At 35.7% G+C, this 24,099-nt stretch overlaps 1 long non-coding RNA gene across 1 annotated transcript in view; it reads left to right on the forward strand.

Moving 5' to 3' along the window:
• The first annotated feature begins 356 nt into the window (after positions 1-356).
• LOC311436590 overlaps positions 357-24,099 on the forward strand; it is a 90,660-nt gene continuing 66,917 nt past the window's right edge. The window contains exon 1 of the long non-coding RNA XR_014692957.1: positions 357-442. This is a non-coding gene — a long non-coding RNA (uncharacterized lncRNA). The remainder of the gene's footprint in view (positions 443-24,099) is intronic.

A 24,099-nucleotide genomic window follows, 5' to 3' on the forward strand; every position in this document is an offset into this window, starting at 1 on the left:
TCAATGCAAATAAACCATTGACTATTTCTGCAGTGGTATTATTTATGGCATAATAAAGTGAGATGGCTATAAATACAGAGCTGTAATACTGACTGCCTCATCTGGTGCACTCTTTCATGTATTTAAAAAAAATAATAATAAAAAAAGCCTTGTGCACACAAGCTAGCAAAACATTTGTTTCCAGACCTTACTAATTTTGTAATTCACACTGAAGCCAACACCCTTCCCTGACAGTAATTGGGCTTCTAATTAAGGATTTAAGTCTGAACACATGCTCTGAACTCCTGGTTTAAGACTACACCGTGTGCTGCAGCTAGGTTATATGTTTTCCCGGCCCCCCCCCCCCCCCCCCCCCCAAGTAGGGTTAGCAGTAAGAGTTGGTTGCATTTGTTTCCCTGTGTTAGAAAGGGAACTGAGAGCTCTGGAAGAATCATGTTTTCAGGTATGATAGTGTGGCATACAAATACTTTTGTCATAGGTGCTTGAAGTTTTTAAGATTTCTGTTTTGCAGAAATAGTTTTCTAGCATCTTCCTTATGAGGAAAGGCTGAGGGAGCTGGGTCTCTTTAACTTGAAGAGGAGACTGAGGGGTGCCCTCATGTTTATAAATATGTAAGGGGTGAGTGTCAGGAAGATGAAGCCAGGCTCTTCTCAGTGACATACAGTGACAGGACAAGGGGCAGTGGGTGCAAGCTGGAACATAGGAGGTTTTGCTTAAATATGAAACTTTTTTGTTGTGAGAGTGACAGAGCACTAGAGGGACTGCCCAGGGCCTTGTGGAGTTTCCTTTAGAGACATTCAAACTCCCCAGGATATGTTCCCGTGTGACCTGATCTAGGTGTTCCTTCTCTGGCAGGGGGATTGGACTAGATGATCTTTCAAGGTCCCTTCTAATCCCTAATGTTCTGTGGTTCTGTGAAATAAGTTTACTGATTAAAACTAAAGGGGAAGGAATGTCCTAAGAAGGTCAAAAATGGATTAGCTGATCTGGCAGATGGCTTTCATGCTGGTGTTCCTTAGACCTCTTTTAATGGTATATGCAAATATTTATCTTATTTTGGCTTTGCTTTGTACAGAAAAGTAAAAAGCATCAAGAGGTTAAACAGAAGTTACTGTTCAGGTTAACTTAATGCTATTCAATGAGAAAATTTAGACTGCAGTTCAGTTTTAATCTGAAGGAACTATATCAGAACACTTACGTAGTTAGAAAACATAAAGTAGCAAATTCCTAATGAAAATACTGCTTCTCATCATGGAAAACTATCTAATTTGGTTTTCATCTGAAGTGAAATTGTCATTAAGATACGGTATGTGTATACCTATATATATATATCACTTTGTATCTAAGCCCAATATACCAAATAACTAATATTATAAAATTATATTGGGCAGTAATCATGTTTAGTATGACTTTTTTTTCTTTTTCATTAGTGAGTAATGAATTTGTGGTCACGTGTAGAAGTCATCTGTTAGCCTTCCTTAACTATGATATGAATTCAATCATAAAGTCCAAGCCAAAACCTTTTGTTATCTTGAATTATTCTTAAATTTTATTTTACTTTTAGCCATCCTGTAAATTAATTACTCTTTAATACTTTGAAATAATTGAAATTTTGGTGTTCTTCCTTGCCCCATTCTCATATTCTTATGAATGCGATACCTTCGAATAATCCTATGTAGAAAAGCTTCCACTGTATTATTTTGCGTATTTTTAGAGTGCATTGTTTAAACAAGTAATATAGGTCAGTGCTACAAGTGTTCCCAGTAATTTCTCAGTTTTGCAAAGAGAAAACAAATTATCCAACCTGTAAAATGAATTTGTTGATTCTGGGTCCTACCTATGTTATCACTGAGCAAAAGTGAAAGGAGTTTAAAAGGGATTGAGTAGATGGAAGTATTATTTCCTTTTCAATTTAAATGTATAAACTACAAAGCTAGCTTACTATCCAGGCTTTTTGTTTCTCTGGAGAGTAGTTGGATTAAAATAATAAATACCATGTCTGGCATGCTCTGCATTCTGCATCAGCATCTAATTTGATAATGCTTAAAAATTAACTTTGCTTTGGGACCTATTTCAGGGGCACTGATGTCAAAATCACTTTTTTTGCTACATTTTAGGACTGCAAACTGAATTCTTACAGCATTATCTGTGAATTGCTAATTGGCTAAAAATATATCCTGTCTCCCCTGTGATAATTTTCATCAACAGTGATGTAGAGATGTAAAATATGTGGCTGAAATCCCACAATTTCTTGTGGGAACTTTCCACTGTATTTCTTGAGCCCTCTTGATAAGGCCAAACTTGCATAAAAAAAAAAAAAAAGTTCATGCAAGACAAACTGAATTACTTCAAAGCAGGAAGGAGAAAACACTTTAAAGTAGCGTGCAAGGACACACAGCATTTCCAGACTGCAGATCAAGGGAATATAGTAACGTGCTGGGGGAAGAGTTTCTCTTTCATCTGAATAACTGTGAATGTACCAGATGCCAGCTTTTTCTTAACGTGGTGAGTGAGATTTTGCAGCCTTTGGAAAGGTGAGCATTCAGGTTGACAGGCTGCCCAGTGCATGGAAGAGATGTGTCAGTAAACAAACTTCAGTGGTCGCATGAAGTGCTGATACATGAGTGAAGTCAGGTTATCATGGTTTCAAGGTGTTATACAGGATAACAAGGACCTACGTATTCTTTTTGAAGAGGAAGTAGGGATAGAAACTGTTGAATACTGAATGTCATAGCTATGAATATTACTGTGCTATTTGAGGTCACTTTTCAGAAGAAAGTTGGAGGAAAAGCCCTCTAAAGTCTGCTTAACAGCTTTCTGAAAAATAGGGAAGGGAGGGGGGAAAAAGGGTGTAAACTCATTCGAGCAAGTATTTCTTTGGGTTGTTAAACTTGGTCATATTTCCCTCTGAGGTTTTCCTCTTTCCCTCGGGGACTGCAGTGCATGTTAGTATATCTGCTTTATGGCATAAGGACAAAAAGAAATGTTGTGCCTCAAATATGAGGCAAAAAACAAACCCTGTAATATAAATGAAATGGAACATACTGATTTTTTGAATGTGTTTATTCTATATTGTACTTTATTCTATCCTGAATTTAATTTTAAAGAAATATTAGTGATGCTACCGTCATCTAATATATATCCAAATGTCATAATGGTGTATATATAGCATGTGCGGGGACATGAATAGAGTAACATTTTCAGTATATTTTTTCAGAGTATAACTTTATATATATCTTATATATATATATATATATAAAAGATATATATAAATATATAAAGATATATTTATATATATCTTATATATATATATATTTATATATAACTTTTATATATATCTTGCATAAACAGATGAGATTAAAATTGTGCTTTTCATCAGGCGGCGTGTTTTTCTTTTTATGGAATACTTCATAAATATTTTTACTCCAAGTTACATTTCAAAGCAACAGTGATTTTCTTATTTTTATTATAACTTTGTTTTTGTGCTAAATTGAATATTTACTTTCCCTGTGTGTACGTATATTAAGTTAGAAGTCTTGAATTTAAGTCTTGAGCTTCATGAAGGAAACAAATGGTAATGTGATGTTTTATGCCAATACTAATCAAATACTACCTACTAGTCATCTTTCTTGCTTGTATCACTTCTGGCATGTACACAAAGCCTCCAACATTAATTCAGGCACACTGGATATGTATATTTCAGTGCCTGAGAGTATTTCCTACTACTACTGTTGCATACAAACACAGAAATGTGCCTTTTTTTTAAAAGCTCTTCCTGATAGAATGCTACCATTCAGCAATCCTTTATGTGAATGCAGAGCTGGTTAATGGGATCCGGCTGAAAGTGTTGTTTGTAATGACTTTAATGGAGATCTCTGATTTACAGTGCTTGAAGAAGGAAGCGAAAACATCTTATGAAGAAAGCTAGAGGATTGCTAAGTCATCTGTTTCAGAGAAGCATCGCATGCTGAAGTGAATTCAGCAGTCTGTGTAAAGGAGTGTGGTACTGAGAGTCCTGGAAAACCTGTGTACTCCTAGCTTATGAGTTTAGCCTGCAGCTCTAAGCTGCTCCTTACTGAAGCAGCTCAGTTACTGTTTAGTGAAGTGACTGAGCTGTGTTCAAACACAGTTTAGGAAAGGGTTGTCATTTCTGCTCAGCATCCTTGACATGCATTGTCAGTAATTTCTGCCAGGGTTGGGGTGACAGGTGGGTTCTGTAACTGCAGTCTGGGGCCTTTTTTGGTTTCATCTTATGACAGGCAAGCATCAGGGAGTGATTTAGTGAATAATCATGTAGCCAGTTGTATATAAGAAAATGAGTGTGAGTTTTTTTTGTAGCTCATCGCCTTTATGCTGCTTAAATACTATACACATCTATAGTCCATTTCTATATGCATGTACTACCACAAGTCATTAGAGGACATCTTCCTCAGAGATCAGTCCACCAGCCTTGCACACATCGAAACCATCACAGAGTCCCGTATCACTCTGTTGCATGATTCCTAGAAAGTGTTGCTCTCTGCCTGGCACAGAGGTGAAACAATCCCCAAGAGCAATAAATTACTAATTAGCCACATATTTTCATGAAATATTAACACATTAATCCTCCTGCATTGTGCTTAATGCTGCTAAATGAGTTGGTAACTGAATGAGTGAGTTAAAGCCAATACGGTCTATGTAGTACAGCAAAGTGCTGTTCGACAACATGATTACAAATTAGAGCAAAGGATAATTTATATCTTCTTATGGCCTCTTCTTGGCACATACCCTGATCAATCAATGTGTAATTTACCATACAGACTAGTTGTGTGCATGAATGTGAAGTGGAGATGTCGCTATTTGAGCTTGTGTAAAGCTGCTGCATGAGCTTAGGCAACTTTGCATGAGTCATGTGCTGTGGCAAATAATATCAAGGGAATAAAAACCACATTATGTCCATGAGCTTTCTAACATGATCTACAACTCCTAACACCACTCAATGATCTTTTGTATTCATTGATGCATAGTAAACAAGGGACTTGATTGAAAAAAGACTTCTTCTAATCTATAGCTGGTGCTTTTTTCTTTCTTGGAAGAAAGATGTCCAGACTGTTTTATTTTTCAGGTTTGTTGTCAAAGCATACCTTAAAATGGCAGTTAACTTCTCAGCCAGAATCATTAAATATTTTTTTTGTTTGATTGATTAGCAGTTGTACTGCAGGATTTACCCTGTATCTGGAATTTAGGCCATTCTTTTTCTTTTCTCCTTCCTCTCTGTTGCTTTACTCTTCCTGCAGACACTAGGAGGGATACAGGAGACAACCTGCATTTTATCTGGAGGCTTTATAAAGTGAATAGTGACAAGTCAAATTATTGCTAATGCTAGTACAGGGCTTATTTGGGACTAAACTCTGGGCTAAATGTGGGGTGGCAAAAATCTCTCAAAGTATGGGCCATTTAATGCTTTTTATCGAGAAAATGGTCAGTCAGTTTAGGAATAGGGAGGATAAGGAGTTGGTATTGTGTGCCAGCTGACACTACTGACTGATAGAAAGGATCTTGAAGTTTGCAGGTAGTGTGACACATTCTGAGACTGTGAAACTTTATTTGTAAATTTCTGTGTTCACACATTAAATCCTCAGAGATGCGAAGTCTTTCCCTCCCTTCACGGGGAAAAAAGTTTGTAGCAGAAGAAAGGCTTTTTAAATATATTTTTTTCTTTACTGGAGTGTGAGACAGGATGGGAGTGGCCGGTAAGATGCCTGGTGGCACTTATGTGAATCAATACTTTCACACATGATTAGAGTTCTGTTCCTTTGCAGGGAATCAGTTTCAGTTTAAATATACTAGTGGGAAGAGCCTGAAATGTATGTTTGTGGGGGCAGTGTACTGGGTCTGAGACAAGACAGTAGCTAAGAGACAAGTCATAACTCTGAGGGCAAAACATGGCAAAACTCTCTGCAGTAGCTCAAAGTTTTGTGACCTGCATCCCTAGAAAAACAGCTGCAAGCCAAAATAACAAATCAGATGTGAAGCTTGAGGAGCAGTTAGGGACAGGGAGATCAGTGGTTATTCAGACAACAATGTCTGGTGGAGAAGCTTCGAGTCATATTCTTAGCACTATGAGAACATGCATTAACGCGGCTTTATGAATTTAGCTGCCAAACAAATGCAGCACCACGCCTCTGTTCCTGAAGGGTAGAAATAAATATGGAAAAGGACTGATCTGAAAAGCTCTCTCCTTATATATTTCTTTTATTAGGTGAAAGGTACAATACGTCAAAGGTACAATACATATGAATCCTTTATGATACAGTTTTCACTCCAATCATATGGGATCAGCTGAGAGGATGAACTGAGCTCAGAGCTGATGCTCTACTGGGAAAATGAGTCTCACTGTCACTTCACTCCTTTGTTGTTCTAACAACCGTTTCTATTCATTGTTTCTCCATTTGAGTTTGACTCCCATATTCATGGCTATTATTTTAACATGCAGAAGTCACAGGAGTTTCAGGTGCATGTTAGAGATGGAGCACAATAACTTGAAAACTTGTCAGTCATGTCTGAAAAAATGTCATGACAAAGACAAGAACTGAAATAACTTCTTTGCAGAACAGTGTGGCTTTTTGAGTATAGCATTGAGTATGACCTGTGTCCTTGAGCAAGACATTCTTTTTCAGTGTTAGTTACTCATCTGAATGACACTGACACTAGTTTCTTTGTAAAATGCTTTGAGTTGTGCTGGTAAGAAGTGCAATTTCAAAGCAAGGATTCATTATTATTCTCTTTTATGTTGCACGATTTTCACAGAGCTGCTGCAAACAAAGGAATTATTAAGGCTTCTCGAGAGATGATGCAAGTATCTATTCTTATTCTAGTCCCCCATAGTGAGCTAGGCTTCAGCACAATTAAGAAAGGGAATTGGTTACCTCATTTTAAAATGCGACTCACTTCATTCTGGGGATTTTTATTTCCTTTACTCAACCTTTTTTGTGTTAGTCAGTATTGTGATTGAAAAGATTTTGGAGAACAAGCCCACAATTTTCCATGTTGTTTGGTTTATTATTAGAGGGAAAACATGAGAGGGATATTTTCAAAGCTTTTTTTTCTTCCCCTTTTGGAAGGCTAGAAGTTGTCAAACCAAGCAATTTTCTCATAGAAGTGGTGAAACAGGCCCTCTAACATCTTCTATTCTAGGATGATTCTCTAAAGTAGGAGAAAACAGTCTCCTTAGCAGAGAGACTTCATGAGGTGCACAGTTCTCTGAACTTGTGGCACTGAAGATGATCAGTGGCATTTCTATTTTGTTCATGAAAAAAAATGTCAGTAGTTATGAGAAATGGCTATCTCCATTTAGACTTTGAAGATCATTTTGCGTTAACTATGGACTTACAGCCTAGGATCCAAGAAAAAGCTAGGCTGACTCAGAAGGAGTCACATACTTACAGTGAAAACAGGTGATGTGTTTGCCTAGGCAAAACCCTCAACTGAATTGATATGTATGAGGACAGGTTCCATTTTAACTGAAGGTTTAGAGCAATTTCCTGAAACTATTATTCTTGGTTTAAATATAGAAAAGTGGAAGAGTTTGAATCTTGGTGTTCTACATAGTTTATGGAAAAATTCTGTACATTGATGTACAGCATAAAAGTACCATAGGATAGGAGATGTCCCAGTATTTCAAACTTTTTAGAGAAACACTGTTTACTTGATGTACATAAAGAGCAGAGTTCCTGGGTGTGAATCCCAAGAGATCTACTTGGAAAGGAAAGAATTATCCTGTGAGTGATTTGCTTTATTTTTGAGAACTATGCATCTCATCAGCGCTGATGGTCACTTAAGTAGGAAATCACTCGTTTTTATGGCTTGTACTCATACTGCTGAAAATTTTCTATGCATTTTTAGATGTGTTCTTTGCTTAAATTCTGCATTATTCCTTGAGTTTCACAAGCTTAAGTTAGACCTCTTATTGGCCTGAGCCTATGAATATATTGACCTCTACGTGCCTTTGATCTTGGAGCCAGTAACTGGATCATTCGGGGAGCAGAACTTGAAGATATTGAATGGGAAAGTAAAATGGTTAAGTGGAAAGTCCTGAACAGTGACTTTATTTATCAGGTAAATCAAAGATACTGCAACTAAGGTTGCAGTGAAAGCAAGATAAACCATGGAGAGTACTAAATGACGCATGATAGTGTGTCAAATTTAAACTTACAGCTAATAGGGGTGCTGTTAAGCACATATTGCAGTATTTCTATGCTCCTTGGTAGTCTTTAAAAAAAAAAAAAAAAAAAAAAAAAGAGACTAAATTCTGGGTGTTGGACTATACCATGTTGTCTTACAAGTTAAGCATGCACTTCTTGTTAAGTATGTGACTTTTGAACAGTTCAATCTTGCAAAACTTTGTTTCTTGTACGTGGCTTGAATGCATGTATCTATTTGAATTTGTATTAATTTTGTTAAATTGCCAGCGGGTGGGAGGGGAGGAGGGTATTAAAGTCGAGCAATAATCACTAAACATTATTCATTAGGTGAAAGTTCAGAATTACAAACACTGTAGGTAGAAATAGAAGGAAGAAAATCATAAATGGAAGATGTTTCACACAGTCAGTGGTGTGTTAAACTTTGCGGTGCAAGTAGAAGTGTTCTCAAAACAGTAACTCTGCTCATGTCATTGTGCAGTATGTCATCTACATGTACCAGCTTTAGATTGATTTGATATTTGCCCAACAAGTCTTCCAATTTCTCTTCAATGATATCTGAATTATTTAAAGGTTCTTTTCTTTTTTTTTTTTTGCTTTCTTTTCTTTTAGAGAGCAGAAATTTAGGAATCACTTGGCAGTGTGACCCTGACCATTAACATATAAATAATGTAAGCTGATCTGTACTTTGAGGGAGATGATTGGCTCTGTAAAGATATTTGAACAAATGTGTTCACTACTTAATCCTCATCCATACAAAAAGTAATCATACTAGAAGCAGCCTATGGAAGATAAACTAATAAATCTTTGCAAGAACTATGGGTGCCTGAGATATTTATTTTGAAAAAGCAGTGAATAAAGGGTATGTATTAGGGAGCAAAATATTGTTTGATAAACCTGTCATTTCTATGTGCTGAAAAAAATATGACTCTTGGGGACTTATTGATCTTACTGATGCAGAGATGATGGTCATTTTTATTTTAATAACAAATCATACTATGACAGATTCAAAGGTAGTATGTGATAAATAATGAGATAGGAAGTCTTAAGTGGCAAATCTGAGAAAACAGTCCGTTTATAGAATACTTATTGAATAACATTTACATTTAAGTTGTTTTAAATCAGAGAGGTATACTTGAAACTGGATGCTTGTGTGCTTGGGGAGAGAATATCAGGGTCTTAAGCCAAAGCATATTTCAGTGACCGAAGTGTGACGGAAGTGCAGGGCACTACTTATGTGACACTTTTACTTACTGGAAATGGATTTTACGTTCTAGTTCCTTAAATTAATTATTCAAAATGCTGAAACAACTAAATTTGGTTCATTTGTTCATTGACTTAGAAATGGCATGACCTACAGTGTGTAAAGCCAGGCCTTTTACTTCCATTTGCAGCTCTCCAATGATCTGGTCTGAGACCTAGTCTTGACTTGGTTTCCTTCCTTCTTTGACCTTCTTTTTGCCTTACATAGAGATTATGTCCTCTCTTATTAACAATTAACATGCAGATGATGTCCTCTCTTATTAACAATTTCTATCTATGGTGCTTTTTGAAGGCTGCTAAGTCCACCATCCAGGTAAAATGCTTTTATTTTGTAAATAAAAACCCATGAAAGCTGTTTCAGGTTTGGCTGGAAGCTGTGTTCTCACACGTTATTTGTGTTAGTAGATTGCCAAATGTTCCAGATTGGGTGCCTTGGCCTCCGGATTGTTTGTGACAACCAAATTGTAAGGGCTCATGCAGAAGGTAAGGAACTATACAAATTAGTGAAAGGAGGAGGATTGGTCATGTTGGAAGTCATTGCTATGTAGGCACACCTAATTGAACTGCCTGGTATGGTACATTCATACCACAAGATATTTCTTGTGCTATGAATGTATTGTGAATAGTGAGTAACAGCAGTGAGGCAGTGTTATTATGAAGGTATTGTCTCAAGTGCTGCTTGCTTTTAAGAGCTTCTGTTGAAACCTGAAGAAAGAAGGTGCACAGAAGGAAGAGTCAGGAGCAAGATGTCACTAGTTACCACCCAGTAGTGAAGCTTGGTAGCTTGCTATTGCAGATATTAAAAAAAAATAAAATAAAAAAATATTCTCAATACAAAAAGTTGCTTCCAATCAGGCCAGAAACTAAAGTAGTGAATATGCAATATTTTTAAATAAGTGTCTTATGTGATTAGTTATTGGAGTAATTCCCAGTATATTAAAGGACTAATGCAGTAGTTAATTTATATAGCAACCTGTTAGTACACTCAGTCTTTGGAGAGCTCAAAACATATTAGCAAAGGGAGTATAGAAGAACAGCACCTGACAGTAATAACTTGAGGTGTTTGGTCTTTAGAGTACTTTCAAATAAAATGTTAAGCTGCTGAATCTTGCCTTGTGTATCACAGTTTCTGGAGTTTTTAAAATTCTGGTACTACAGGTCTTGCCTTAAAGTTATGTCAAATAAGCATCTAAAAGCATGGCAATTCTGCAAAACATATATATTTTGTGCTCATGGGAATGCTTAAATTCATTAAATCATATCCTTTTTCTGCATAGAGAGAGAAACACACATACTTCCGTCTTTCCTTTGTCTGGACAGATAGGTAAATCAAGATAGGAGCTATCAAGAATCTGAGTTTGATTATTTTCAGATAAAAATCAGCCTTACATTGAATTTTACATTTTTCTTGTGTCTGGGGTCACAGTTTTCCTTAACAGAAAACTCTGCTGTTAATAATAGCAATAGCTGTCCCAATCCCCATACTTTATTTTCCCAAGCCAATTGATATTTTAAGTCTGATTTAGGTATTAGATGCTAGTAAGCATTCTAACTGAATTTATCAAGATAAAAAACTAAGCATGTATTCACTTTGTAATTTTCTGACTGTCTGGGATTTGGGTACAATCATAGCTTTCCAATCATAGGCTAATTTATTTTGATTCTTCTTTTTTAACATAGAATTTTTATTCTGTTTTTTTTTGTTTGTTTGTTTGTTTGTTTTGTTTATAATCCCATTAAGTGATGGTTAGTAAAAACACTGAAGACTTCCAATTGACAATGCAGCATGAGGCTTCCAAAACGAGTGACCCAATTTACATGCAGGACAAAAGCTAATTTCATTGTGATACTGGCTTTGAATCCAGTATGCTGAGAGAGACCTGATTTTGGGTTTGCATTAAAAACAACAATGAAGCATTAAGCCATCACTAAAAATATAATATTCTCTGGATTTTTAGTTAACCTTCAAACTGACTTAGTGTCTCTAAAAATGTTTCGCCTTAATTTGCACAGAATGAACAGTACATTTCTTAATAAAAACACAGAACCCTTGTAATGATTAGCAAAGCCTGTTTTTAATTTCAGTCACTTGCTAGTAATATATATATATGTGATTTTGTTTCTGATGTGTGTTGTGCTTCTGAAAAAGAAGAGGCCATCATTAGGTGAAATTCTGAAGACTGCATTTCTTATTGTCGCATTATGATGATTTCCTTGGGACTGCTTACAGAAAAAAATGGACTGATGCTGGCAGCTGTATTAGTGAGATTATCAACATTTTATTTGGTTTGGAAAAACAGAATTTATTTCAGCTTCCAAAAACTATAAATTCCCTGAACTGCAGAGTTTTTTTCTGTCATAGTACTGTGTATATAACTACATAATTTATGTAGAAAGAACAGGTTCATGTAATTACAAATAAGACTTGCTGAATATAGTGTTTCATTTATTTGAAAAAAAAATGCATTGCTTCTGATATGTGTATTTAACTAACACTTCATACAAGGAACTCAGTTTTCACAAGAGAATAAAGAAATTTTCAGAAGATATATTTCGTAGGATTGCAGCATATTAAGACCGACTTGTAGCTGAATAACACTGATTTAGTATTCAAAATATTTGAAAATGATTTGTATTATAATAGCAAATGCTGTGTGTCACCTCCCTAGTTTCAGCAAAAATTCAAGTTTAAAAGAAATTGAAATACAAGCAGCAAAGACGTGGAACTACAATGCTAAAAAAAAATAAATAAAAATCAAGTACTAAAAATATTATTATGAAAATGTATTGCAAAAGTTTTAAAATGAATTGTAGCAGATAATGTTTAAATGTAGGTCAGCATTGCTATTTTTATTATCTTTTAAATATTTCTACTTAAGCAGGAATATTAAATCTCTATCAGAAAGCTCCACAGAGAACTGCTGTACTCCAAACTGTACCTTTGTTTGAGGGCAGTAGGATGGCACTAGCAAAACTGCCTTTTTCCCCTTAATTTCCTGGTAGGTAAATGTTAGTACACCTTAGGAAAATTGTTGACCTTCTCAGCTGTGAGGAGTCTGAGGAGGAAGGAGGAGAGGTTGATATTCTGTTGAAATGAGTGCAATGAACCTATACGTATGGGTGCTATGAAGATGCACCCATAGCTGGTGTAGGATCACTGTGCATTTAGCATCCTTTGGAGATCAGGGAGGTTGAAGTAACTTAAGAGAGATGCCATTTTCTCGAAGCTCGTAACTGAGAACGTTTCTCTCTTGCCTCTATTTTAAAGAGGATTTTTTGAAGTGTTAAGTAGGATCTTAATGAAGTTATTTACACACACCATATTGCAAATGGTGTACAAAACTGAATCACAGAATGGCTGAAGTTGGCAGCGACCTCTGGAAATGACCTGCTCCAACCCCTTGCTGAGCAGGATCACCTAGAGCACACTGAGAACCCACATGGATGCCATCCTGCAGAGTATCTCCAGAGAAGGAGACTCCACAACCTCTCTGGGCAGCCTGTCTCAGTGCTCAGTCACCCTCACAGTAAAGAAGTGCCTTCTCATGTTGAGCTGGAACCTTCTGTGCTTCAGTTTGTGTCCATTGCTTCTAGTCCTGTTGGTGGGCACAACTGAAGAGACCGGCTCCATCCTCTCAACACCCTCCCTTCAGATAATTATATATATTGATGAAGTCTGCCCTCAGTCTTCTCTTTTCCAGGCTAAACAGGCCCAGCTCTTTTGGCCTGTCCTTGTACAACAGGTGCTCCAGTCTTCTAATCATCTTAGTAGCCCTCCTCTGAACTCGATCCAGTAGTTCTATGTCTCTTGTACTGGGGAGCCCAGATCTGAACACAACACTCAACTTAGCGATTGCTTCTCTGCTCAATTTTATGTAAGCAGAAGATACTAGATATAAAAGAAAACAGTAAATTTTCAGATTTGTTACACTTTAAATTGACAGATTTTTTTGTCAGGTCATAAGCTTTTCTGTAATATAAAAGGGAACAATAGTGCACTCTTTAGACATGAGGACATACTGTTTCCTATAAATGTAGGTTCCCAAGTTTATTCTAAAATAGGGAGTCAGGATAGGTATGAATGAATGAAATGAAAACAGCATAAACATTTTTCACCACCACTGGGAGCAAGATTCCTGTGGTAAAGTTTCATGATGCCAGTATGATCATAGAATAATCAGTACATTTAATAAGATAAATGTACTTATGTATTGCTTATTGTATTGCGTAATGTTTTATGTATTTTGTATATTTTGCTTATGTATTTTTTTAATTTTGGTGTCACTTAAGATAATTGTTTAAGTGTAGCTGAAGATTAAAGAGAAGATAATTTTAAAGTGACACAGCCAACCATTTCTTCCTCTTGCGCGCACACACACACACACACACACACACACACACACAAAGTCTTTCAGAAGCTGGAATAAAATCCAGAGATCCTTGCAAACTTTTGAATTTTCCTTTATTAAATTAGACATCCTTTGAATTCAATGGCTTTTGTAATGGTCTGTGTAAATGTAGATTTTGTACTCCTCAATGTTTTAAGTCCATAGCAATGCATGTTAGCTCCTCTTTATCAGCCTCAAAGGCCAATCCCATTTTACCCTTGATATAGAGCATTTGTAACACAGATGATTGCATTTGGCCAGATTTTATTTTTAAACATATGCAAATACCATTATGCAATTTTACTTCATTGGATTGTGGACAAGCTGATCCCTTGATGGTCGCTTCAGTTATCTGGTCAGATGACACTTTAAATGCAGAGGGGGAAAGCACTGGAGTGGCTTTCAGCAGCCTGCATCAATTTATGCTGATGTCTAGCACAGAGGCGGGCAGGTGGCTGGGGGTCTGTGAGCAGCCTTGAAGAGCCATGTAACTGTCCCACAGCATTTGCTTCTCAACAGCTGTTTACTTCTTTTCTATGCTCCTTGGAAGGATCAAAATATCAAGATTTAAAAATTTCTTTTCATACAAGTATCTTTGCCTTCAGTAGACAGACTGTATTTGTGTGTGAATGTCTATGTTCCTTCATGCCATGCTTAGGACAAGTCAGGTTAACACAATTTCTTTCAGTAATTCTAAAGATTTATTTTGGGAGCAGTGTGTTGAAGAAATGCATTGGCAGATGGTTGATAAACATCACTAAAGTTATTGCAGTCACTGCTCTTCCCCAGTACTACTTTTTGTCTGAGGAGTGGATTTCAGTATCACATATGACAAGTTAGCATGCAGAGTGCTGTCTCTAATCACATGTTTTAGGTGTCTACATTAGCAATATGTGTGTGAATAGTAAATTATTCTATTCAGTTATTATTCCTGATGACTAGTAAATTATTTTAATGACATTGACTATTCTATTCATGCATTACTTGAAAGTGATTGGAAGCAAATAGCTGTCAAAAGGCTTTGCAGCTGCAAAAAATTACACTTCTACTTTTTATTGTATTCCCTTTACCGCCAAATAGAATATTACTATTTCTATCTTTCCACTTGATTCAGCCAGCTGCCAGTCATGCATCCACAGACAATTACAATGCACTCCCATCATATCCCAGCTGCCTGTGATATACTATTGTTTTGCAGTGCAGTGTGTACAGGATAATATCTGAATATCCATCTCCTGCTGGTAACTATTCCTTCATAGGCCACACTTTTTTTTCTTCCAACCGAATTGAATGTGATGTACTGGGTACCTGACCGGAACATCTTTAATGTAAGATGATCTTTGTATGATCCCTAATACAGAGTTATCTAAAATGAGTATCTTACTAAAATTCCAAAAAAAAAAAGTTTCAAAAGTGAATTAAATAAGGTTTTACTTTGTAGAACTTCTAACAAATCACCATGATTTTTGTAATGAACATATTACATCACTTACATGATTACATACAGAAAACAAATTTGTTGCTTATTATAGCAAGTGATCTCTGACAAATGCCAATAAAGAACAATGCCAATAAAGAACTCTTCCTAAAACATGTTTTCTAAGAATGCATTACTTTCATTTAATTGTGTTTCCTTTAATTTCATGTTCTGTTTTAATCATGAAGTGTGAATAAGTTTAGTATTGCTCTGAGTATGAAGAACAAATCATTAAATGAATATGTAGGAAAAGGGAAAAAAAGTTGAATCTTACCAAATTGTGTTGTCTCCCCTTTCTTCTCTGAATGATCAGATTGGCAATAGTGCAACCCTAAATTTATCATACATTCGTTGTACTCTATAAAGCAACAAGAACGATGACGTTGGTGTGTGTATAGAGGGGCTTTTCTATTTATTTTTTACAGAAATTCAGGTAGCCAGATGTTAAGTGGCAATATTCTCGTTTATTGTAGACATAGAAAATACTATGTGCTACAGATTAAATCTGAACTCTTAAGTAAATGTGAAAGAAAAGTGACTATATCTTTAAATAATCAAAGAACAGGTTGAAGTTGGTAGAGGGGTCCAGAGGTCATCTGGTCCAACCTGTGCCCACAGGCAGAGACACCTAGGGCAGATTGTCCAGCCTCTGGACAATCTCTGGGTATTTCTCTGAGTATTAATGACTCTTTGGTTCAGGAGAGAACAACCTATCATGTAAGTACATGTAGTACATGGCTCGTTATGTGCATGCAAGCAAATTCTGGGGAACTGCTAGCTTAACAGGGCACACAGCTGCAAAGTGGATCTTAATCAACTGCACTACTAATCTACGAAGAAGTTAGTGCAGCTTTAAATTGCAAGTCATTTTTTTGTGGTATGATTGTTATTTTTAATTGATAGCTTTGTTCCAGAGAGAGAGTGTCAGAATTTTAAGACAGCTTCAGCAAAACCTGAGACTTCTTTCTTTAACAGTATGACAGACCTCTCCATTTGCCTGTTATTATCCTTCTTATGTGTTTTAAGCTTGCTTTAAATAAAAGCACCATCAGATATGGAAGTGATTTTTAAGTAATTTCAAATCATTATCACTTACAGTTAGACTTATTTTGAGAACTAATATACTTTATTAGTAATACTTCGCATTATCCATTGCTCTGAAGATAACTTCTAATTATTAAATGAACTTTTTTTTTTGAGGGTAATGTGCATATGCATCTTCTTCATATTACATAATTATGGTAGGGCATTTTTTAAAGTACTTTTCAACAGTCCTTTGCTTTCAGCATGGTTTCCAAACATCAGCTAATTACTTCCCTCGTGGTTGGCTGAGTTAAAATGTGCTGCTTCAGGTAGGCATGAGTTAGCACATAATTTAGCAGCATAAGATAGTTCCGCATAGCTTCCACTTTTTTTGTTTGTTTTGTTTTGTTGACATTGAATTATGGCTTCAAAAATACTAGAAGTATTAATGGGTTTTTCAACTCCCATTTTTTCTCCAATTCTTGATTTAAAATGGCTTCTTTCGTCCTTTTCCTCTTTTTTCCTCTTAACAGTTTTGTTTCAGGTTCAGATTATGAAGTTCAGCGAAGTCAGTAAATAATGTCTTTAGAATCAGTTGCGTTTAAATCATATGGCTTTTATTGTATTTCACTCGTGTTTGCTGACAAAGGGCGACATCCAATTAAACCTACAAAGGGCTGTGTTAAAAAGCAATGATAAATTTCAGTCCTTTCTTTGGCACTTTTAATGTAAGTAAAATCACAAGTAAGAATGAACTAGAGAGACTTCCATTGATTCATAATACATTATTTGTAATTTATTTTTACAAGGATAGGAGGCATCTTCTTTGAAAAGAAACCCGTAGGTGATTTGAATAAACATCTGTTTATAATCAAATCCAATAAAACATTATTTTCCACAGTGACTGGAATAACACAGTAAGATGAGCTGTTCTGTTTTTTTGTTTTGCTTTTAGATATTTGATATACCGTCTGCCACAAAAATGTGTGCCATTTCTTGATTTCCATTGGCATTGCCTTTGTAATAGCTCTGAGAAAGTGTTACTGGATTTTTACATAATGTTATAGATTTCTCAAAACCTTATTTTTATCTGGCAAGCAATACCCTTGCACAACCAATTAATTGCCACTGTTATTGGGGGTAATTAAGAAGATCTGTTTTATCTAAGTCAAAACAACTTTATAGTGATTCAGAGATAATTGTAGTTGTGGACTGCAGTGCATTTGACTTATTTTTGTTCCAATTTGTGTAGACAACCCAATTAGTGGGTTTTGACAGAATGCTTTTTTGATTTTCCTGAGCTTGCTCTGTAATTCATCTTCCAAGTGTTGCTCAGTGTTGCTCATCTTGCTCAGTGTTACTCATATATTCCTTGGGGTACTTCTACAAAAGCAATCATTTAGATTCTCATCACTTTATGGTCCACCAAGTGTTAGAGTGTTAGTAGTAAGTAGGCTTATCTCACTACTGTAAATTAGAGGAAAAATTTGAAGGATGGATGTTAATTTAAAATTTTGAAACAATAAGAGCTGGAGACCCAAGTAAAAATCCTAAATTAATGTGCTTTTTGTGGGTGTAGTTCATCTAATTGTATGTGCTAGGAAATGAACAATTTGTAGACTAATTAAAACTTAAATGAGGTATTTGGAGTAAATTCAGTACAGTAGTTGAGATGCTAAGGTATAGTCAATATAATGAAAGGCATAATAATTACTCATCGTAAAACTGAAGACAGGATTGAGAGCCTAGATTTTAGAGATGTGTGCCTTCTCAGATAATTAAATAAAGACTTTTTTTTTTTTTTCCAAAGGTGTTCATTCATCTTCCTTACTAATTTCAATTCAGGTAGAAATGTATAGTAACCTATAGTAACCTAAGGCATTATTTTCCTTTAGGAGTACAAGCTTGCACAATTTAATCAAAATCATGAAAATTTTGCTAAATAACTATTTAGAATTAATTGAACATGTAACTCAACATGCCTCCATGCCCAAGTTCCCTTTGTTTTATCCCATGTACTTGCCAACATAGACTGCCTGACATAGTTCTCCAATTCACTTTGTTGTCTTTTGAAACAAAAGTTCATGTAACATGTTTATATTGATTATACTTTTGGGTTTGATCATATTTGCTTTATAATGAAGTTCTAATATGCTTCATAATTCCTCATGCATCTCAAGGGAATGGTATGAAATCCAATGAGAATGTAATAAAGATTCAGATAGTCATATCCATACTTGAATACTAATAGCTTTAACCAAATATATTCAAAAAATAACTGTAGTCTGTTGCTTTGTCTTGGAGAATAAGAATGAAAAGGAATGGTGGTTTTAACCATTATAAAAACCCCCTCATGAAGGATGCATTTTCCTTGCCTAAGAGAAGCTTGTGACAACTTAATGGAATACTGAAGCTTATCAAAGGTCTGCATGTTGAATATAAGCTCACAAACAATGGCCTTTTGTTTCAAGATGAATGCTTATAAAGCAGTTATGAAAGTATGCACCGGAAAAAATAGCTGTTCTTCCACTGTATTACTATGTGATCATTATACCCTGGCTAGCTATTTTCTACCCTAGTCCGTAATGCTCATGTTTCTAGAGGCACACATCAGTACTCTAGAAAATGCAGAAAAGGATCCTTTCCTTCAGGCAAAACTATGTGGCTTCATTTAGATGGCTGCTTGTAGATGGAAATATTCTTGACGTTAATAGATCCTCAAACATTCTTCTAGGTAGCCGTGATTTTACATATTAAATAATTTTTTTAAAAAATAAGCTATTTTGTGAAACTTTAATGTAATTTGAGAACCATCTTCAAAACACTTATCATGGTTCCTTACATAGTTCCTTATATTTTAAGGATCAGGTTTTGAAATGTTTTCCACGTTATTTTCATGAGAACTGGATATTTAAACATTCATTGCACACACTAGCAACTCTTACTTACATTACGTTATCTCATGTACACAGCTCAAGTAGACACAAAAGAAAGTTGGTGAGAATTAATTAGTCCATTTTTTTCACAATCATATCTGAGAATTTAATATCTTTTTCCTGAACTAATTTCACTCTTCCAAGTAGTGTTTCAACAAATAACTGATAGACTTTGCTATTAAACACACTGAAGATAAAATTGAAGAAGGAAGCATTATTTGGTTTCCTTATATATCTTTGGTTCACTGACACCTTGATTGACTATGGAAAATACTTGTGCTTGCTTACTAAAATATTTTGTTAAGATTGTGGTCTTTCTGAAAAACTTATATCAAAGCCTTTTGTTCTATTCTAAAATGAGAGTAATAATATTTTCTTTTCAAAACAGTTTGGAACTTTTTTGTTCTCTTCCTCTCTTAACTGCATTCCTCCAAAATGTTGGTTTGTTTACCTTTTTGCTGGGAATTTTGGCATTCTCGTAATGTCTTCCTGTGCTAATGCATAATTTACAGTTCATACATCTCTTTGTTTTTATAGCTCTGTGTTTGCCAAAATTATTTCTCCTACAATTTGATTTACAGTTAATTTCCTTAAGAAGAGCTATAATACTTCATGTCCCCTTCAGGGAGTAGACCACTTTGTTGTTGCTTTTTTATTATTATTGTGCCTAGTCCTAAGTTTCTAACTAAGTCATATTGCCTCATCAATTGCAAAGGTAAAAGCTTCATTTCAATGGACTGTCACTGGGTAGGTAAAACCTGACCTATAGATCAACCTGAGAATTAAGGATTTGAATTGAGAATTGGTGGAAAGACTGGCACTTGAGGGAATACACTCATGGTTGCTTGGCCTCAATGAGATAATGAGCCGCTGGATGAGATGCAGACGAATGGCTCTGTCTACTATTTTCAGTCTGTCCTAAATAAAGTGAGCTGTGGTAATACGGTCTGAGTATGATGATGATGTGGTTCATTGTGGTTATTTGTTTAGTTCGACAGAATACATGCAGACAGTGGGGAGCTGCCATGGCAGATTTATTTTCTCAATACTTGAAAGAATTGGGCTGCTTCATCTTAAAAGTGAATTTGAGCAGAGCCCTGTGCCTTCAATTGCCTGCGAAAAACACGAAGAGACTCTCCCTTATTAAGATCTTATTAATCTTATTAATTAAATTAAAATAAGATCTTATTATCTTATTAAGATCATACTTACTTATTTGGTTTCTTCTTCCTTCCCATTGCACACAGAATAACTTAGCTTAGTGTACTTGCTTGGGAAATAGGGACCTAGTAACACATAACTTGGAAATCCAGCCACAGATAGCTGTGACTTCACTGTATTTTTATTTTTTTTTTCCTGATATTTTTTCCTAAGTTAGAGTAGACAGACTGAGAAGAGGAAGTATATTCAGGAATGATTTATACTATGAGCAATTTAAAAATTCATTTGTAAAGTATGCTTTACTTTATAAAGTTAAGAAATACAGTTTTCAGTTTTACTTAAAATAGCATTTAGAGCTTAAAATTTTCAGTGTCATTTGTTTTTATGTAAGCTTTTTGACTGTTTTGGCAGAAGCCTGACAGCATTCAGACACATGACAATGATATTTAATAGGGTTGTGTCATCAGGTGATGCCAGAGGGTTTATAAAATGATTGAAAACTTCAAAAATTTCCCTATTTTCCCTGCCAGTTGCAAAATTGGATAGCCTGGTTTATCCACCTTGTCTGTTCATAGATGGAAGATGCTGGGCAGTCCTTTGTTCCTTACCCAAGCAAAATTTTCTCATAGGAAGATGAAAATGGCTGTTACAGAACTGAATGTGAAATAGCTGAAGACCTCAGTACTCTTAAGCTTCATGAAAGATCATGCTTCAGACCATATTCTTTTCATGGGATGAGCTGTTAAGAGGTTACTAGGCTTTCTGTTTTATGAGGGCCTATTAGATAAATAATAAACCCTGGCCTGTAACTAACCGTTGCAATTACAGACTGGTAATATCCTACCAACTCTGGCCAGGCATGTTTGAGACATTTATTAAGTGAAGATTAAAGACTAAAAGCAACCCAAGAGGCCACATTAGGGGAAAGGTTTGTAATAGCTGTTGATAGCTGAGTGCCAACTATGTATGCTACACCTGATGGACTTTTTTTATTTCTGATGTCTTTTTTTTTCTTTTTCCTTTGTCACTTCTTTCCCCCCTCCCCACTCCCCTCAGACTGTAGCCATGTAGCCATCTGCTCAGGGCTGGACTGAATGTCTAAGTAACAATCTCGAACTGCTCAGTTGATCTGCATTTATTATAGGATGCCAAAATATGTGGTGTGCAGTTGGCTGTTATACCTCTAATATAAATTCGAACCAAGCGTTCTCCTTTCCAGGCAGACTCCTTATACTGCTAGGCTTCTTGATGTTCAGGGTACAGACAGTTCTCACATTTTGGTACAAGCTATACGCTACCCATGTAGCTCATCTTCTTAGAGCCATTCTTGCAGGAAAGCAGATGATTTTGGTAAAAAATGCAGATCTTTCCTTCCTTGTTTCTATTTGGTCCTTGTTAGCTGAAGCATATTTTACAAATCCCTTCACTATGGTCTTTTTTAATGCTATCTGTATCAGAATTAGTAAATCAGTAAGCTTGGAACTTGTGTGCACAGCTGCTAGCTCTCAAAAATCATGTGCACTCAAAAGGAAGCTGAGTGTAAGTCATTTCTCTGCAACTGGAGGAATGTATGTATTGACAAGGGGTCATTTGAAATATTTTAAAAAGTAATGACTGGAATATAAAGCAACAGCTGTTAAACTTATTTTATACCATACATCCCAATCTTGGTTTAAAAACAAAAATAAACAACAACAAAAATAAAGTTGAGCAGCTCTTCTGTGCCCCTTCTCCTAAAACCTTACACAGCTTGAGAGCTTTTAGCACATATATTCCAGGAGGGAGGGGGTTGGTGTGTAATTCTCCAAGCATATTGTGTATTCTTTTGAAGTATTATGACTTACATGTAATAAATGCATGTTCTTAGAGATGGTGTATGAATACTCACCTTGCCAGGCTATTTGCTTTTTCTTTTACCTAACAGTTAAACTAGAAGGTACAAATTTGTATGTGTATTTAAGCTAGAGTTATACATACATATATATATATAAATATATGTGTGTGTGTGTGTATATATAAGCACAGGAGTGTTCTAGGAGTGGCTGATGTATATTGAGTATCCTTAGTACTTCTAATAAATATGACAGCTTAAAATCCTGAAAGAATTACAAAATTGGGCTCTGGTTTCTTATGTTGTAAATTATAAGCACCAGATTGTTTGAATTTAACCTTTCTTGTTGACTTTTATCTTATTTTGAATGCTGGGAAATTTAACTAAAGCTAAATGCCCGGAGATCATAATATTTTAGATCCTCATCATCTTGCCAAGTAAAAGAGTTCGAATGACCTTCTGAAGAACATATGAGAAAATTGCCTGCTGTAGATAACACAGTAACTGTGATCAAGGACAGAAAGGACATGTAATTCTTTATGGTGAACTTTTTACTGGCTAGTGGCAATCTATTACTGATGGTTTGAGGCTAAAATGAATATCAGACAGTTTCAGTGAAAACTTGATCTTTCACATCTAAGGAAAGCCATGCACCTTTTGATTAGTACTGCATCAGGCTGTTCACCAGAGATTCAAACTCTTGCAAACAAGTGCCTTTAGATAAGGATGAGTGAACTGGCATTTCTGACAGTTCAGTTCAGCATGTAGTTCAACTCATTTTCTTTGGGGGGTGAAGAGGGTGGACAGGGAGAAGGAACCAGTCTTCTGGAGTCTTTCAGTACAAGAGAGAATGTCATCTGTGCCCCTTTAATTAGCTTATATATTCTTTAATCTCAGTCAGCTTAATCTAATTAGACTAAAAAGCTTATTTACTTGAGTGCAAAGACTTTTTTTTTGTTTACTGGGCATCTTGTTCATATGCTTCTATGAACACTTAGTAAACATTATGCCACCTGCATTCTGTTTTTTATGCTGCATAATGTATGTGAACCTGAATAAAAAATTCTACACCAATAGGGCTGGCTAATATGGCCAACTCCTGATCTTTCTCACAGAGACTTCATACATCTTTCAGGTACTTAAGCTTCTCTGCAGGCTGACCCTTCAAGCAAGTAGCTCTATGAAGGAAATTTCCATTTCATCTCTTCTGTCGTCTTTTGGTTGGCATTTCTGCCTGCCAGTAACTTTCAGACTTGGAGGGCAACAAAGCACTTTGGAAGAAATCCCAAGAAATCCACTAAATAGCTCAAGTCTCCTTGAAAAAAACTTATATCAGAGATGAGACTTGAAGCCTGTCCAACCTGAGTATTCTAAACAATATGTTTTGGAATATTTAATTGCTGCACATCTAGTCTTATCTGTCCATATATAGTGTTGTCCAGAATACACTTATTAATCCAGAAATGCATTTATTAGGCATGACAATACAGTTGCATATTAACATGATTGATATATGTGGTAGATAGATTGTCGAACTTCTCATTTAAATTTTATCTTGGCAAGGTCCAGAGTATTGATCATGCTAGAAAACAAAGCTATGCTTCCTTGAAAGTACCATTTTTGTATGGATAGATTGGCTGATGGGGTTCTCTGTAATTGATAGAAATTGATAGAATTGATAGAAATAGATTGAATTGATAGATCTTTTGCCCACTGTTCCTACTGGGGAGGTGGGGGGACACATATCAGTATAAAGGTCTCCCTCTGATTTTAGTCTGTTTCTGGAATGAATTATCTGAGCATGATCAGTTATAGCATGACATTCTAGCACTTCAATTTT

This window comes from Aythya ferina, assembly GCF_964211825.1.
Source record: "Aythya ferina genome assembly, chromosome: 4".
NCBI lineage: Eukaryota > Metazoa > Chordata > Aves > Anseriformes > Anatidae > Aythya > Aythya ferina.